The sequence below is a fragment of the Arachis ipaensis genome, chromosome B06, assembly GCF_000816755.2.
Source record: "Arachis ipaensis cultivar K30076 chromosome B06, Araip1.1, whole genome shotgun sequence".
NCBI lineage: Eukaryota > Viridiplantae > Streptophyta > Magnoliopsida > Fabales > Fabaceae > Arachis > Arachis ipaensis.
The window spans coordinates 53,599,965-53,613,795 of NC_029790.2; the positions used below are offsets into that span (position 1 = coordinate 53,599,965).

At 38.1% G+C, this 13,831-nt stretch overlaps 1 pseudogene; it reads left to right on the forward strand.

Moving 5' to 3' along the window:
* Nucleotides 332–13,831, forward strand: part of LOC110263751 — a 50,868-nt pseudogene continuing 37,368 nt past the window's right edge.

Here is a 13,831-nt window from a genome sequence, read left to right on the forward strand (position 1 = left end):
TCTGGCTCTCCCTCTCTCCAACGACGGTGACTACTCCACTCTCCTCTACGGCGGCGCCGAAGCTCAGGACGGCAACGCGAGCTCAGGCTTCATAGACGGGACGGCGGTGATGGCAGCTCTTCCCTCTGACCTCCATTGCATCTCCCTCTCGACGCCTCTCCATCATCCCTGTTCAACCGGCACCAGGGCGGACTCCACGGAACGGTGGCGACAGGCGGAGCACGAACAGCGACGGCGACGGGAGGCACAGCGACGTCTTCTTCCTCCTGCTCTTGGCTCAGGCCCGTCTCCATCCTCTGGTTCCTTTCGCAACAGTCTGACTTAAACGGCGATGGAGGCGCGACGAAGGCACAGCGGCGCTACTCAAAGCTCTATGGACAGCGGCGACAAAGCCCTCAGCAGCAGCGATCCTGGCTCAGCAACTGCACTCTCTGTTGATCTCTTCCTTCCTCAAACGTGGCTACGTCAGCGACGGCGGCACCCAACCTGCCGGCGCCGTCCTCTTCTCCTTCTTCCTCTCTTGTCCGTGTGTGAGTTTGAGTGAGGCTGAGGGTGTTACACTGAAGAGGGTAAAAGAGGGGTGGGGGTGTGGCTGAGGCAAAGGGAAGCTAGGGTTAGGGTTCCTCAATTTGGGAATTATGGTTTCTGATTCAATTTGGGAATTTGGAGTTAGAAATTAGGAAATTTATAAAAGAATATGGATAGATATGGATAGATATTTTTATAAAATTAGAGGATAGAGTAATTTTAAAACCCAATATACTTTATTAAAAATATTTAGGAACATTATTTATCAACATATTGCTAAGTTCAATCAATTATTTCTAATTTACATTATAAAATGAACAAGTTAATTATATTTTGTAAAGTACAATTTAAATTCAAATATCAATTTTCGAGAGTTCAAATTAATAACATAATTCGTTCAAAATAGAATTTATTTAAATTAAATTACACAATTCTTCTTATTTTTCAATTATCAAAATTATAATTTCAATTATACCAAATATCTAATAAAGATTATATAAAAATTCTAATTAATTTAAACTCTAATTATCATGAAACTCCATTTAATTACCTTTAGTAAAATAATTTTCTTAAAATAAAATTATCAACAAATAAAATAAATCACAAATAACTATTTATTTGATTTTCAAAAACTAGGGTTGTTACAATTAGCCGTGCCGTGAAAGAGCATTTGGACCTTTTTCATAGAGAGGATGGGATGTAGCTATTGACAACGGTGATGCCTTATAGAAAGCTTGCCATGGAAAGGAGTAGGAATGATTGGATGAAGACAGCAGGAAAGCAGAGGTTCAGAGGAACGAAAGCATCTCTATACGCTTATCTGAAATTCTCACCAATGATTTATATAAGTATTTCTATCTTTATTTTCTGTTTATTTATTATTATTATTCGAAAACTCCATAACCATTTGATATCTGCCTGACTGAGATTTACAAGATGACCATAGCTTGCTTCATACCAATAATCTCCGTGGGATCGACCCTTACTCACGTAAGGTTTTATTACTTGGACGACCCAGTGCACTTGCTGGTTAGTTGTATCGAAGTTGTGAATGAAAAATGATTTATTAAAGACGTGCGTACTGAGTTTTTGGCGCCGTTGCCTGAGATCACAATTTCGTGCACCAGTAAACAACAGTATTAGCATCATCAGTACGGGTAGGAATTGCTTCCACCCATTTAGAAACATAATCTACAGCTAACAGTATATAAAAGTAACCATTAGAATTTGGAAATGGACCCATGAAGTCGATGCCCCAAACATAAAAAATTTCACCGAAAAGCACAATCTGTTGAGGCATTTCATCCCTCTTGGATATATTACCAAACTTTTGGCATGGGGAACAAGATTTACAAAATTCAGCAGCGTCTTTAAAAAGAGTGGGCCACCAAAATCCACAATCTAGTATTTTTCTAGCTGTTCTTTGAGGGCCAAAATGTCCTCCACTCTCAGATGAGTGGCAGGCCTCTAAAATAGATTGGAATTCTGATTGAGGCACACACCGTATTATTACCTGGTCAGCACCACATCTCCATAAATATGGATCATCCCATATATAATATTTGGACTCGCTTTTCAGCTTGTCTCTTTGATGCTTAGTGAAATTTGGAGGAAAAGTGTGGCTAACTAGATAATTAGCTACAGGTGCATACCAAGGAACTACTTCAGATACTGCATGTAAGCTATCAAATGGGAAATTATCATTTATAGGAGTGGAGACATCCTTAATGTGCTCAAGGCGACTCAAGTGATCTGCCATTAAATTCTGGTTACCACTCCTATCTTTAATTTCTAAATCATATTCTTATAGCAGCAGTATCCAATGTATTAGCCTTGGTTTGGACTCCTTTTTAGATAGTAAATATTTTAGAGCAGCATGATCTGAGTACACTACTACCTTAGTACCAAGTAAATAGGCTTGGAATTTATCCAGAGCAAAAACAATAGCAAGAAGCTCTTTTTCAGTAGTAGTATAGTTAGATTGAGCAGCATCTAAAGTCTTAGATGCATAAGCGATTACAAAAGGATCCTTACCTTCGCGCTGAGCCAGTGCCGCTCCTACTGCATGGTTGGAAGCATCGCACATAATTTTGAATTGCTGGCTCCAGTCTGGTCCTCTTATTATTGGGGCTTGATTCATGGCGATCTTCAGCTTATCAAATGCCTGCATACAATCCTCATCGAACTCGAACTCAATATCTTTCTGCAATAATCTGGATAAAGGTAATGCTACCTTACTGAAGTCCTTAATGAATCTCCTGTAAAAACCTGTGTGGCCAAGGAACGAACGGACTTCCCTAACGGAGGAGGGGTAAGGTAAACTAGAAATAACATCCACCTTTGCTGAATCTACAGAAATGCCAGTATTAGACACAACATGTCCTAGTACAATTTCTTGTTTCACCATAAAGTGACATTTTTCAAAATTTAATACAAGGTTTATACTAACACACCTGTCTAATACTCTAGATAAACTATCTAGGCAAAGGCTAAATGAATTACCATATACGCTAAAATCATCCATAAAAACTTCCATACAGTTCTCAATCAGATCAGAGAAAAGACTCATCATGCATCTTTGGAAAGTAGCAGGTGCATTACATAAGCCAAAAGGCATTCTTTTATAAGCATATGTTCCAAAGGGATATGTAAAAGTGGTCTTCTCCTGATCTTCAGGAGCTATGTGAATCTGGAAATAGCCTGTATAACCATCTTAAAAGCAATAATGGGATAGTGATCCTTGTGAGTGGCTTGGTTGAGACACCTATAGTCAATGCAAACTCTCCATGAATTCTGCACTCTAGTTGTTAGGAGCTCTCCGTGCTCATTTCTTACTGTTGTGACTCCAGACTTCTTGGGCACCACTTGTACTGGACTGACCCATTCACTGTCTGAGATGGGGTAAATGATATATGCTTCAAGTAGTCTGGTTACTTCTTTCTTGACAACTTCTAAGATGGTAGGATTCAATCTTCTTTGAGGTTGACAGGCAGGCTATGCTCCCTCTTCTAAGAATATTCTGTGTTCACAAACTTGAGGGCTAATTCCTACTATATCTGCCAAGCTCCATCCAATTGCTTTCTTATGTTTTCACAGCATACTGAATAGCTGTTCTTCTTGTTGAGAAGTGAGTTCCTTTGCAATGATGACTGGAAACTTCTGCTTGTCCTTAAGGTAAGCATACTTGAGGTGTGGGGGAAGGGGCTTTAATTCTAATTTTTGCTCACAGCTAGGCTCTGGATCATCCGAGGCTGGTGATAATGGTAAAGTATTCTCATTGTTTTCAGAAAATGTCCCCACACTTGGACCTTGCTCCATGTACTTCTCTTCTATTTCTTCCTGGTGAACTTCAGCTATAGTTTCATCAATAATGTCGCATTGGAAGATAGAATGATATTCTGGAGGATGCTTCATAGCTTCATTTAAACTAAAACTCATTGTTCTGCCATCTATCTCAAAGGAGTAAGTTCCTGAGAATGCATCCAGCTTAAACTTTGAAGTCTTCAGAAATAGTCTTCCAAGCAGGATTGATGATGGTCTTCCTGAGTCATTAGGGGGAATTTCCAGGATGTACAAATCAATGGGTAATGTGAGCCCCTTAATGCTCACTAATACATCTTTAGCAATTCCAACTACTGTAATAATGCTTTTATCTGCTAACACAAAACGAGCTACCGACCTTTTTAAAGGAGGAAGCCTCAAAATATCATATATAGACAATGGCATTATACTAACACATGCTCCTAAATCACACATGCAGTCAGAAAAATTTACACCTCCAACGGTACATTTAACCATACATGGACCTGGATCACTACATTTTTCAGGTATATTTCCCATTAAAGCAGATATAGAACTAGCTAAAGGAATAGTTTCTAATTCATTGATCTTATCTTTATGTATGCACAAATCCTTTAGAAACTTTGCGTATTTAGGTACCTATTGAATAACATCAAAAAGGGAAACAGTTACCTCGACCTTTTTGAATATTTCTACCATTTTGGGGTCAAGTTCCATCTGCTTTCTGGGCTTCCTTGTAAGTTGTGGAAATGGAATAGGAATGGTTCCCTGTACAGCTTCTGCATCCTTTGGTGTTTCATTCTGTGGTTGAACTGCTTCTTCTTCAACTATGTCTTGTATGTCCTCTTCCTCTTCAGCATCTTCCACTTCCACCACATCCTCTGTTGGCACATTTTCTGGTGGGCTTGGCTCCTCATGGTTCCTTTCCTGCAGTGTGCTTCCGGACCTTAGAGTGATGGCATTGATGCCACCCTTGGGATTGGGCAGTATTTGAGAAGGAATTCCACTGGAGCTTGAAGGTTGATGTGTGAAATTAAGTGAGGAATCCATCCGGGAGACGAGAGCTTGTAAAGTGGCAGTCAAGCCATTCAGACTAGAGTTCAGTTGAGCCTGCATGTCTTGTTGTCCTTGCGCAAGAGAACGGAGTATCTCGTCATTTGATGAGGAATTAGAATAAGTGATCTGAGGAGCTCGTTGTTGGTTGCGCTGGGTTCCTTGTGATTGTCTTAGGTGAGGTGCTCTGTAAGGTTGATTCTGATTCTGCTGTTTGTTGTTGTTATTATTATTCCACCTCTGGTTTCCATTGTTGTCTCTACCTCTTCTGTTATAGTTATCCTTCCAGCTATGGTTAGAATTATCTCTCCAACCTTGGTTGGAGTTTTCTTGCCATCCATGGTTACAGTTGCCACCTTGGTTGTAGTTACCACCTTGTTGATTGTATCCTTGATTTGGGCGGTCATAGAAGTTGTGAGTGGCTGCCACAGTGTTGTCTTCCTATTGGAGCTGCGGACATTCATCAGTATAATGACTATAATCAGCACAGATCCTGCATACTCTTTGTGGAACTAACTGTTGGCTTTGTTGTGGTGAAGGCTGAGCTTGTTGTGCCTGTTGTTGATTTAACTGCATCTGTTTCAGTAGGTTGGTCATTTCACATATACTCTGGGTCAGAGCAGTGGTTTCTTTGCTAGAGGAAATTTCTGCAACAGCTTTGGGATGGTTGCGCGTCTGTTTGTGATTCCTAGTGGACTCAGCTAAGTCACTGATCAACTGCCATACTTCATCTGCGGTTTTGTACTTTTTCAAAGAACCATTACTGGCACGTTCCAGTGTAGTCTTATCCTGGGAGTTCATGCCTTGAGTGAAGTAGCTGATCAATACTAGTCTATCAATCATGTGATGGGGACATGCGCCTAGAAGATTGTTGAAGCGCTCCCAATATTCGTAGAGTCTCGGATTTGCCCTGAATAATAATTGAAATCTCCTTCCTCAATCTATCAGTAACTTTAAATGGAAAGTATTTTTCAAAACTTCTCTTCTAAGTGTATCCCAGTTAGTAACGGTCGCTTCAGGCTGAGTGTAGTACCACTCCCTTGCCTTTCCCTCAAGAGAAAACGGGAAAGCAGTTAACAGAATAGAAGTTTCATCTGCACTATGATGCCTAACAGTAGAACAGGCTGTTCAGAAATTCCTAAGGTTCTTGATAGGCTCTTGAACAGGTAAGCCTTGAAACTTGGGCATCAAGTTAATCCGTACGGTCTTTGGTTCAAAATCTGCAGCTATGGTCGGGTGATGCACTTGATACAGCTGCAGTGTAAAATCTGGGGCTCCAGCTTCCTGAAGGATAATTCTCCTAGGTGCTACCATGGTATCTACACGTGAATCAACTGAATCAGTAGTAAAGGAGCTTGTTTCGCTCTCAGATGACGGTTCAGATTCGCCCTCAGATGAGACTGGTGAATCGATAATAATCACTTTACCACCCTCAGAGGCTAACCGACGTCGAGTTCATCTAATATGTGAAAGAGTTCTTTCAATTTTAGGATCAAATGGGACTAAACTCGGATCAGGCAATGAACGCATCATTCAATGAGAAAAACAAATAGCTCATGGTAACAGAAATAAAAATAAAATATGCAAACAAAAATAAAATATATACACTAATTAATAATTTAGCACACTATTGCAACTCCCCAGCAACGGCGCCAAAAATTGGTGGACCGGCAGAAGTTAACCAATTAAGAGATTTTAAATAAGAATATAGCGTTGCACGTATAGCTCTTAACCAGCTAAGATCAGCCTCACCAATTTAAAAAGGGTTGTCACAAATTTTAGAAATAAAAATACTGGGAGTATGAGTCCCAGGTTGTCTCCCAACGAGTTGCAGGAAAGAGGGCTATTTAAAAAATATATTAAGAATAATTTTTTGATATTCTAAATAAAAAGGCCTTGACTGGGGGAATGATTAATTGGAAGTTCTATCCTTGTTGGAATCTTCTCAAATGTAGTGTAAAGAGGTTGTTGTTTTCACTTAGTGAACCCTTACTAAATAAAAGAAAGTCAAGTGATTGAGCTAACTCTTACCCGCAAATCCTAGTCCTCTCCCTTGGGAAGGTCTAGCGTTAATAGGTACAGAATTAGCCAACAACGTCCGATTTAACTAGGCACTTGAGCATTCCAACTCAAGTGTCTCCTCTTAATCAACCCCCATGTCAAGTAAAAAATCTACTCCATTGACATGGAATTAATACTCATAAAAATATAAGAAGACATAATTAAACAAAATAAAATAGAGACTTAAAATTAATTAAAAATAAAAGTAACTTTATATACTAATAAACTTAAAATGTAACATACTTATTTGAATAGGGTCAATGATCAACTGAAAAGAGTAAAGGAATAAGGAAACAAACTAAAGTAGTGTCTCCACAGAGGTAATGGCTCTTCAACATCCACAATCAAAAGTAAAAGCATAAACTATCAATGTCACACTAATCTAGATTCAGATCTAAAATTGAAGTAATCCTAATGTGATGAATCTGAATGTGTGTGGATGCGTGTTGAGTCTCAGCATGTTTCCTAGGTTTAGTATGTGTTTCTGGGCCGAAAAATGGGTCAAAATGCGGCCCGAAATCACCCCCAGCGTATTCTGTTATTTCTGCAGATCGCGTAGGTCACGCGTACGCGTCGTCCACGCGTTCGCGTCATTCAGCGATTTTCCTTGTCATGTGTTCGCTTCGTCCACACGTTCACATCAGGCGTGCAGACTTCAATCCACGCGTTCGCGTCGCTGCGATTTCTTCATTTCACACGCTCGCGTGAGCCATGCGCTCGCGTCAGTGTTCGCTGGTCATCTCCTTGGTTTCTTGTGTTCCTTCCATTTTTGAAAGCTTCCTCTCCATTCTCTAAGCCATTCCTGCCCTATGAGGCTTGAAATACTTAACACACGGATCACGGCATCGAATGGTATAAAGGTGAATAAAAATACATAATTAAAAGATCTCTAGGAAACTAGTTTTCAACCATGGACAATTTTTGTGAAGGAATTGTAAATACATGCAAATCATATGAATAAGTAGGTAAAGGCTTGATAAAACCACTCAATTAAACACAATTTAAATCATAAAATAATGGTTTATCAGGGACACCAACCTTAAATTCAAAAATTAAGGAGAATTAAAATAAGCTAATTTCGAAAATTAAAATAAATGAAATTAAATAAAACTAAAGCAAAAGCCTAATCTAAGCAGTCAAACAACTAGTAGTTGTCAATCACAGTCAATCCCCAACAACGCCACCAAAAACTTATTGCAGAATTCAAAGTCCACAAACTAACCGACAAGTGCATCGGGTCGTACCAAGTAATACCTCAGGTGAGTGAGGGTGGATCCCATGAGGATTGATGGACCAAGCAATGATGGTTGAGTGATTCACTTAGTCAGACAAGCATAAAATGGTGTTTGAGAGTTTAATTGCATTAAGTAGTAAATTTAGAGAATTAGAAAGCAAGCAGTAAACGGGTTGTGAAGATTATATAAGAGAACAGTTAAGGTTTCAGAGTTGTTTATTTTCCAGATTTCTATCTCTTACCAACTATTTTAATCATGCAAGATTCAATTCATAGTAAACTATATTTGACTAAACCCTAATTCCTTAGTAATTTAGTCTTCTCTAACCTAATTAACTGCCAATTCCTTGGTCACTTAATTTCAATTAGAGGTTTAAGTCCAATTCTAGTTTATGGACCACAAAAACCCTAATTACCTAAATATAAGAGGATTATATGTCGTATATCCCATTAAATCCAGATAATTAGTGATTTAGGAGAGTTGAGGGAATTTGATCAAGAAGTGGATTGCATCAACAATGATTTTTTGTCAACCTTGATCAACCCCTCAATGATCTTGAGGAACCTTCCACTCTTGAGTTTGAGAGAGAAAGGGAAGAGCTAGAAGAAAGTGGTGAGGAAGAGGTAGATACCCAAGAAGTGGAAGCAATTGTGCAAGAGCTTAATAGGATGACTCCACCCCAAGGACAAATTGAGTGGGTAACAATATCTTCAATGAGCTTCATAGGTCCATATCAATATGATCTCTTGGGGACGGATTATCAACTAAAGGTTCTTTTTGGAGTGTTAAACGATGAAGGAATGGGTGTTGGTTGCAATAGGAATACAAGGTATAAATGGTGCAAGATACAATTAGGAGGATTCCAAGGTTTGAGTGAGTGCTTAAAAGGTGAGTCAAGAGGTTGTTCATCCAATGGTACAAGTGAAAGTCAACAAGAGGATGACAGAGGAACCAAAGTGTGGGATCCGGGCATACAACTCCACAACAATCAATTTTGGATCCCAATTTCTTGCTTGAGATTGCTTGAGAGCTTGATGTACTTCGTTTGAGATCCTGGAGAATTTTTGAAGAGCAAACATGGGTTGCGACTCAATGATGAGTGGAAGCATAAGCCGCCATGACACAAGCTTCACTCAAAAGTCCAACTTAAGGACTTTGAACCAAAGTGCTAGGTGGGAGACACCCTACCATGGTAATATCCTTTCAACTCTTCTTTCATGTAGTTTCTATTTATTGAATTTTGTCTCTTTAATTAGCTTAGTTTGATTGCATTCTAGGATTTAAATTAGTTGCATTTTATATTTGATCATGTGTTGTTTATGAGTGATATGTTTTGGGGTTGAAAACCTTTGATTGATATCGTGGTTGGTGCCTTAGAGGCTTTAAAAATGTTGCAGAAACGAGTTCTGTGCGTGCGCATAGCCTTGTGCATACACACACTTCCCCTGTTTTTCCCCATCGTGCGTGCACACAGAAGTGTGCGTACGCACACCTATTTGAACACACTCTGTTCGCAGCGCTAGCACCCTCTATGCATGCGCAGCCCACCACATTTTCATTCTGTACGTACGCACAACACTCCGTGCATCCACACACATGGACAATATACCCTATTTAAAAAAAAGAGAAAGTGTTCTGTGCGTGCGCACAGCCCTGTGCGCACGCACACGTCTTGACACCCCCTCTTCCAACAGCGTTCGCATGCTCTGTGCGTATGAAAGTCCTCAATTTTTGCTGGTGTGCGTACGCACACATACTTGTGCGTACGCACGAGTCGCTTTTTGGGCAGTAATTTGAAAGTTGCCCTATTATGCCACTCCTCAACCCCCTTCTTCTCTCCGTCTTTCTTCTGCTACCTCCCTACCCCAGCCGATCCTTTCTTCCGACCACCACCGTCGCCGTCCGATCGCCGCCATCGGCGCCGGAACCACCACCACCACCATCTATCTGTCTCTATTTCTTCTCTTTTCTTCTTCTTCTCTTCTTTCTATTATTTCTTCTTTGTTATTTCTTTTTCTTCTCTCTTTCTTCTCTTCTCCGGCGAAGTTCGATCACCGTGAGCCTCGCAGTGGCTAACATAAGTGCCACTGTTACCTATCCTTTTCTTTTTTATTCTTCATCTTTTCAATTTTCTTGTTTCAATCTTCTTTGTTGTGATTAGTTGCTTGCTTAATTTATATTTTCTTTATTTTATTTTGGTATTCATGCTTAAGTTTTGCCTTGTTGTTTATTGCATTGCAATTGTTCAATTTTAACTAATAGGTTGTTGATGCTTGAATTTTTGCTTGGATTTGGTGAACATGTGCACCGCATACCATGTGTTTGTCATAATGCCTGAATGAACTTTCTTTTTAATTCATATGTTGTCATGACCATATATATTGGACTATACCGTTGTTTAGCATTCTAATAAAAAATTGTGCATTTTTAATGATTATGATGTTATTTGGGATTGAAATTTCAATAATGTACTTGTTTAATGCTTTGAATTGCTAGCACTAAATTGATTTAGAGAGTGACATTTGATCTCTTATTTGGGGCAATTTTTAACAAGTACATATTGAAGCTAGTGAATTGAATGGAATTGCTTGTTCATCATGGTTTTTAAGTAAATATAATCAAACCACAAGGTATTTGCTCATTGTTAATGCTTTGCATTTGTTTGAGTTGACTTGACTTGATTTTTATCAAGACTTGCCACTTTTTGTAGCAAGCACCTTCCCATGTGATTATTGCCTTATTCTTAAGGATGAATAGGTAGTTTCTTTTCATCATTGAATTGGTTATCGCTTGTTGTGTTATTTCATTAATCTCGCGCTTTCACTTGCACAACTTCAATATCCAATAATTCCTACATTCAATTCACTCTTGTTGTAGATGCCTAAGTTTGCTTATATTTAATTGATACCCATTCATTGCTTGCATCTTAGGCCATTTAATTGAGGAACTCATGCTTAAATTTTGACTGTGTGGATGCCTTTTTCACTGACCGTTGTGTGTGTCCCAACCGCGCAGATAATCAAAATACACACATGGATCATCATTTTCATAATTCCACACCACTATACAAAATTCCTCAATTAGATGCTTATTTACTCTCTCCTTTACCCTTTTGTGCTACTCGCCCTATGACGCCGAATTATACTTTATTCATTCTTTTTTAGGATGAGACAAAAATGCAAGGAGCCAGGGAAGGAGGAGGACACTGAGGATGAAGATTCCAAGAATGCATTGGACTTGGCAATTCCACACAACCCAAACCCCTGCATCCACCAACTGAACGTGGAGCTCTTGAGAGACATTATCCCCAGATTGTGTTCGTGCACGGAGGACCGTGCAACGCTTAAGTGTGGGAGAGGATTCCTCATTTTAGGGCATAAACTTTCTTTTCTGAACACTTTGCACTTTATTTTTGTTTTTTTATATTATGTTTCTTGTAGATATTTAGAGTGTTTTTGATTGTTGCATTGCATTTTCTTCTAGTACATATATCTTAGACTATTCATAATTTATATCTATTGCATTTTGCATCTTTTGCATGGTATATATTTTATAGATAGAAGTTGTGATTGGATGTTGTGAATAGTATAGCACCTAGTTCAATTTTGTCCTAATTGTTCATGTTAATTTTTGCTTGTTGAAAATTAGGAATAGAACTAGGGAATTTTGAAAAATTTGCATCTGTCATAATATACATACATATAGGAAATAAGTTTTGGTGAAAAATAACAAATTTTTCAAGAATTTTGTTCAAGGACATTTTATTGAATTGATTGAGAAAATTGTTTTCAAAATTGCTTGAAAGAGTTTTTTATGGAACATGGAACAGTAAAGAACAAATACCTTGTGAGTTTTTGAGCTATATTGAGTGGTTACACATTTTAACCACTAATTTTGTTCATTGTGCGTTATATCGCTTCTATGATTGTAATCTTAGTTTTGCTTGATTCTCTATTTCCAATTATTGATGTTTTGAATTGCATTGAGCATGATTGAGGCCATCTTTGATAAAACCTTACTTTACCCATATTTCCTACCCTTTGCATCTACCATTGTTAACCCCCTTTCAGCTTTATTTACCCCGTTGTTCTTGATATTAGCACATCACAACTTTAAGCGAAAAACCATGACTTACCTTGGATTGTATCCTTGATTAGCTTAGGTTGAAGGAGTGTGTTCTATTTAAGTGTAGGGGAATTTTGGGAAACATTGGTAGTAAATGAAATTGTGCATTTTTGGGTATTTCATTGAAAATTTTGGAAAATGAGAACAATCATGTATTGACTACTAAAACCAAATGCGTTTCATTTAAAAAAATCATCATCATAAAAAAGGGATGAAAGTTATCCCAAAGAAAAGAAAAAATGAATAAGAAATGCATATGTGATTGATAAACCACTATTTTATGGTTTATCTTGTGCTCAATTGAGTGGATTTTATCAACTCTTTACCCACTTATTCATACTATTTGCATGATTTTACATTTGCCTTCCCGATTATGTGCTTTAATTGAAAACATGTTTCTTTGATCTTATATTTGCTTATTATTAATCCTCTATTATTACCATTAGATGCCTTGATATGTGTGTTAAGTGTTTTCAGATATTATAAGGCAGGAATGGCTTGGAGGATGGGAAGAAAGCATGCAAAAGTGGAAGGAATGCAATAAGTTGGAGAAATTGCTAAGCTGTCTAGCCTGACCTCTTCGCACTCAAATAGCTATAACTTTAGCTACAGAGATCCAAATGATGCGGTTCCAGTTGCGTTGGAAAGTTAACGTCCGGGGCTTCGATTTAATATATAATAAGCTATAGTTCCTCTGACACTAGGTGACGCGACCGCGTGATCTATGCGGCCACATCGCAGTGACGGAAATCCAGCATGGCAAAATTCGAAACCAGCGAATTTTGGACTGTTTTTGACCTAGTTTGCGGCCCAGAAAACACAGATTAGAGGCTATAAAGTGGGAGAATACATCCATTCATAGAGAGGCTCCGATAATTCACAATTTTAGGAGTAGATGTAGTTTTTAGAGAGAGAGGTTCTCTCCTCTCTCTTAGGATTAGGATTTAGGATTTCTCTTAGTTTTAGGAGTAGCTCTCAAACCCAGGTTCTTTATTTTTATTTATTTTCTCAATTTAATTTATGAACATCTATGCCAGATTTAATTTCTTTTGTTAATGCAATTCGAGGTATTTTCAAATTTAAGATTGCTTTGCTTATATTGATGCTTTTAATTTAATTTAGATATTTTTCTCCCTTTTGGCTTTGGTTAAATAATTGGATTTAGGATTGTTTTAGGAGTAGCTCTCAAACCCAGGTTCTTTATTTTTATTTATTTTCTCAATTTAATTTATGAACATCTATGCCAGATTTAATTTCTTTTGTTAATGCAATTCGAGGTATTTTCAAATTTAAGATTGCAGATTGCTTTGTATAAATGCTTTTAATTTAATTTAGATATTTTCCCCTTTTGGCTTTGGTTAAATAATTGGTGACTCTTGAGTTATCAAACTCATTGTTGATTGAAAATTGGAATTCTTCAAGAATTAATTTAAGTTCCAATAACTCTAACTTTTCCCAAGGAAAGACTAGGATCTGAGGAATAAAAATTAATTCATCCACTTAACTTACCTTCATAGTTAGAGGTTAAC